This window comes from Capsicum annuum, chromosome 12 (assembly GCF_002878395.1).
Source record: "Capsicum annuum cultivar UCD-10X-F1 chromosome 12, UCD10Xv1.1, whole genome shotgun sequence".
Classification (NCBI taxonomy): Eukaryota; Viridiplantae; Streptophyta; class Magnoliopsida; order Solanales; family Solanaceae; genus Capsicum; species Capsicum annuum.
The window spans coordinates 15,871,013-15,877,114 of NC_061122.1; positions in this window are offsets into that span (position 1 = coordinate 15,871,013).

Here is a 6,102-nt window from a genome sequence, read left to right on the forward strand (position 1 = left end):
TTTTTTTTTTTTTTGCATGCATGAATTTCGTATTAAGATTTATCATATCTAGTTTCTAATTACACATAAACATGAACATAACTTTACAATCTTTTAACATTATTAACTTTTAAAAATATATCAATCGAAATACAAAACCAACCTAATCAACATTATTTCAAACTAACAAACAAATCATAAACAAAGACATGAGCACCAACTACAATAATAGTAATAAATTAGGTATGCAAAATAATATAAAAAGTCATTCTAATAACTTCATTCATGATTACATTCACAACTAAATATATAAAAATAAATAGTATGAATTTAATAAGAACCTCTAAGATTGAACTAATTAAAAGAAGTACAAAAGACGTCCGGAAACTCGAACGAAAATCTCATATCGTCGACCCCTTTCTTTTGATTACTTTTCCCTCTCTTTGATCCTTTCCCATGTTTTCTCCTTATATTTTTTGTTCACTCCAGTATGTTTCACCTTTTTCCATTTGGTTTCTTTTTCTTTGGTTTTCTTTCCTTTATTTTTTTTTTTTTTTTTTTTTTTTGCCTTTTGCTCCCTCCTAAGTATAGTATTGTGTGTAATATATAAGGTGTAGGGGGTTGAGAGGTTGACGGAGTTGGAGGAAAATTAGAGGGTGGTTGGATAGGTTAGGATAGGATAAATTTAATTTATTTTTTTTAAAGATAATAATAATAAAAATATAAATAAATAATAAATAAATAAAATAATAATAATAATAATAACAATAAAATAATAATAATAAAATAATATTATATTAATAACTAATTAATTCTTATATTTAAGAAAATACAATAAAAGTTTAAAAATTGTCAAAAATAAATATAACTAAGATAGTACTAAAACTACTAACTTATTTATTTTAAAAGAAACATATTTTTTTTTAATTTTTGTATTATTATTTTTTTAAAAATTGGAATAAAATAAAATAATATCCTAAAATTAACTTCATTTAGATATTTACCTTTTAACGAAAAAATTTTTAAAATAAAATAAGAATTTAAATAATATTATATCAAATATAAATATTTAATATTAAAAAATATATATATTAAACTCGGGAGGATCAAAATCACGTGTCTACAAGCACTATGTTTATTCAAACTGAAAATAGCATTTTTCACTTCCTCTGATGATGGGATCCTTGTCATATGTTCATTCTGATCAGGACTTATCAATTTAGGAACATGTTCCAGCATTGAGTAATCCGTGTTCTGATTATTCTCATGAAATTGCTCCTTAAATACCTTGACAGCCTCATCCCCAATATTTTGTGTCGTCCTGATCATCTCACCTTGCTCTGTCTGAATTTCAGCTCTCTGTAACTTTCTTCTTCTTCCTTTCACATAAGAATGGAACAAAATTTGTGTTTTTATCACCCTCCTTAAACCACTGCATGCCTGCCTTCTGCTTCCAATATTCCTCTTCAATCTGATGATATTTGCGAAGATTATCTTCAGCTCTGCATAACTCTGTCTTATTTTCTTCTGTTGGATGCACCTCCATTTGAACCTCCTTCTTTCTAACTATCTCCTCTAACGTTGCAGTCTTCTTAAATATGTCCCCATACGTTCTTCTGCTCCATTTTGATAACACCCTTTTAAGTTTTTTCAACTTTTGTTGAACAATATAGAATGGATTTCCCTGCACTTGCTCCTCCCATACTTCCTTGACAGCCCTTTTAAAAAGCTTGTGTTTTGTCCAAAAGTTGAGAAACATGAAAAACTTAATCACTGTCTCCTGCTCGGACCTAGAGAGAACATGCTAAGGGGAATGATCCGAGCCCTGCAGTATGAGGTGATGAACTTCACTGTCTGGAAACAATTGCATAAACTCCTGGTTACCCACTTCCCTATCAAGTCTTTTAAAAATACAATCCCCTTCTATTCTTTCGTTCCACCATGTACATTCACTCCCCGTATATCTCAATTCCTGCAAATTGCAAGAACTTAAGCATTATGCAAAATCTTCTGTCTTTGTTAGAGAAACTGGAATTCATTCAGAATAACGTTAAAACTCCCTCCAACAATCCAAGGCATGTTGATGATGTCTGCTATATCCTTTAAGTTCTCCCAGAGTTTTAACCTTTCTAAAGCACTGTATCTTGCATATACCGCTGTAACTACAACCTTATTTTGGCTAACTACATGAGTAAACGACATTGTGAGTTTCTATATTTTATCATCAACTATCTCTCCAAGCGATTCAGAATCCCAAAAAAACCAAGTTTTCACTGAGACATTAACCACTGCATTCTCCATCCTTAACTTTCTCCTGTACATTTCTATTTCTTGAGGCCCTTGAAATGGTTACATTAGAGTTATGTAAGAGTAATGATGTCTTCTTTTAATATCCATAAATCGCTCAAAAGAATCTTAAGTTCTTACCGATCTTATATTCCAAAACATGATCTTATTTATCATCATTTAGAAATGGCGACCCTGACTGAACTACTCCTTGTGTGATGCTGCTTATCCTTACTTTGTACTGTTCTCCCTCTTCTTTTCGATTTACTTAACTCCTTTGCATATCTTGGAGATAAATCTCCCTTCTCCGTTATGTCCTTGATGATGTTTTCATTGTCTTCTTCTTCCATATCGTCTCCTTTACCCTCTTCTGTTTGCTGAGTTGATGCGACGTCCTCTGATTGTATTTCTTTATTAAGATCCAGACTAACAATCTTGTTCATGTTCAAACCCCCTCTTTCTGTAGCTTTATCAGGTGGATCAGTTTCTATTGTGCCACTCTTCTCTTTTGATATTGCTTCATCCTCCAACTTTTCTTCTTCCATGTCTTTGGTAGCCTCAACATACCTCTCTTTGTCACCTTCCTCGTTGTTTCCTTGAGCCAACACTTCAACTTGGGACTGGGAGTTACTCTGTGACTCCTTCTGCGTGTCTTTACTGCTTATTTCCTGTATACTTGTCTTTCCGTCTTTTTCTGCAGAATGACTTTCATGGTGATGGCCCGGCTGGTCTTCTATGTTCTCCTTATTATTTACAAAAGTATCCTCCACCCATCTTTTTGTTGTTTCTTTTTCTTTATTTTTGTTCTTCTCCGTATTCGCGTGTTTATCTTTCTCCGTTGATTGCCGGAACATCAAATTTATTAGTATCCTGAAAGTCTTGTGGTTTCTTAGAATCCCTCAAATTCCATCTTTGTACCAAACCACCCCTTCCACTTTGTCTACCTCTACCGCCCCTTCCCTTATACCTTGGTTGTTGGAATTCATTCTTCTTAACAGTATCTTTCTCTGTTGTATCTCTTTGCATTGCATCTTCAACTTTTTCGTTGTCAAAGCTCTTATCACCTGGTGGTTGTGCTGCCTTGCCTTCTCCCTTGCTTTCCTCCTCCTCTTTTGGATATAATTTCGGGTGCAAAATAAAACACTCGTTTTCATTATGACCCTGAAGCCTACAATTTTTACAGTACTTAGGGATATAATCATAATTTATCCTTATCCATTTCTCCTTAACTTCACCCGACTTCTGTTTGTGAAGACCAATATTGATTCGTTTGGGGAAGTCGCCTAGCAGATCAGCCTCAACCTTGACTCGTGCACAAATAGGCCTTGTCTTGTTACTAGTAGACATATCCACCTGTAATGGCTTACCCACTGCTGCAGCCAATGAAAATATAGTTTCTCTGCCAAAAAAATTAGGCGGTAGCGCTGGGAAGGATATCCATGCAATAGCGAGCGTCGTCTCTTCCTCCAGATCGAAAAGTGGATCCCACTTAAGTGTTCGCATTGGATAAAACCAATTCCTATGTCCGATGTAAAATATCGGCTTTGAAAGCAAGCTTACATAATCTTCCAATGTTGAAGCCCTTATAAGCACATATCTGCTGCTTAGATAACCTATGTTACAACCTCCCTTTAGATTACATTGTTTTGGAATAAGTTTTCTTAGCTCCTGCAATTCCGGCCATCCATAAGAGAATTTGCCTATAACTGCATAAAGTAAATCTTCATTGAGAATCATTTGTGAAACTTCATCCTCTTCCCAAATCACTCGGGGTTCTCCATGCAAGTAGGTTATTGGTCTTAGAGTAAGCGGTTTTTTATTGACCGATGGTTGAAGCTTTTCAGCAAAGTTAATACCACCCCCCAAAATTGGTGTAATGTCCTGATGAGTCTGAGCAATCACCGAGGCGGCTGCCCAGTAGCCGCGGAGGCCATTTCCGATGGCAACGACGCTGTAAATAGTCACGATCTAAATCTCTACATTTATCACTGTTCCGGCTACCAGATCTCGCCGGGACTCCTGCAACAATCTAAACCAGCTTCAGAACCCCAAAATTTTCTCCGATTTTTTCGGCTTTCCAGCGAAACCCAGCCAGAAGGAAGGAAGACAATCCCGCTTTACGACTTCCTGCGAGCTCTAAGCTATTTTCTTTCGTAAGAGCTTGATTACTAGAATAGAAAGAGCATTTCTTCTTGTTTCACACTTGGTATTTGTCAACCAATTTCAAGAAAAAGATGTAGAGTAACTGAATCCATATTTACTACTGTTTTACTAACCGATCCTATTGAGCATTCATCAAATTTAAAATATAACCAGGACAAATATTTCAATTAGGCTTTAGCCTAGTTACATAGAAATATTCATCTTAGACATTTCTTCTGGGAAGTATTTGATACTGCTGCATAATCAACTGCAGTAACAGCCCTGAGTGTTATCCTTTGCCTTTTCTCATCGGTGTGAGGAACCCATGTAGCTTCCCTTAAATATCATTTGATAGCCACAAACTGTTGAGAGTTATGACATAAAACAAGCACAAAAAAGCAAGGTTCAGCTCATTGTTTAACTCTTCTCAATTTGTAAGCTGAGAGTGTACATCATTTGTTCTTACATACCGTATCAAGACAGCTACTGAATATGTTCCTGAATTCCTTAAATAAGACTTGTAGGAAACACAATCAGCTCTAAAGGGAAAAGATCAGAATTTGATCAAAACATGAAATAAAGAATTACTATTTCCTTACAAAGTTACTGAAGCTCCCAAATGATTAGAAGTTGCATCAATTTTCAATCAGTCTTCTCAATTCGTAAGCTGGGAGTGTACATCACTTGTTTTTACATTCAGAATTTGATCAAAACATGAAATAAAGAACTATTTCCTTACAAAGTTACTGACGTTCCTACATTAGAAGTTAAATAAATTTTCCATCAGTCTTCTCAACTTGTAAGCCTTGTTACTTACATCCAATAGCAAGTAGCAAGATAGCTGCTGAGTTCCCGAAATTCCTTAAATAAAAACATAATCAGCTCTAAAGGGGAATAGACCAGAAAAACAAAAGGAATACATGGTGTTCCACCATCCTGCTCTGCATTGTTTTTGTGCAATGTAAAGAAATAATTAGCATACTTTGAAGGAATTAGGAAGTTGGAGCACAAGTTCAAATACTTTGACAGATACAGTCTTACGCATAGCTGATAAGTGATTGCATTAACTCACAGGCAGAGAAGGTACACAAGCAAACATAATACTTGTTTTACCAACAACATACCCAATATAATCTCGCTCAGTGGGGTCTGAAGAGGATAAAATGTATGCAGTCGGTAGTCCTTACCCCTAACTCGGAGGTGGGGCAAGGAGGTTGTTGCTGATAGACACCCGGCTCACGATAAAAAACAATCTAGTTAGAGACATAATACAAGAACAAGAAGCAGTAGGCAGTAGCAGAACAACAGCTAATAACATAAATAAACTTACCACAAAATAATACTACAACTGAACTATCCGAAATAACAAACATCACCAAAACCCAAGACTAAACAACTACAAGCAAAGCAGCACTACTACTGGCACATAACAGAACAAAGCACGCCTACCTACTAGTAGGAGCGCACTGATACCTATTAAACATCTATCTTATTTAACCAAAAAAGACTTATTCTAAAGCTATTAACCATCTACCAAAAAAGACTTATTCTAAAGTTACAACACCAGAACCAGAATGACAACCATCTACCAAGAAAGACTTATTCTAAAGCTAAATTCCTATTTGTATTTTTCTCTTCATTTTGTTCTCTTCTGTTGCTGTCATGCTACTAAATTCGTCTTTTATAGCTGTTTCA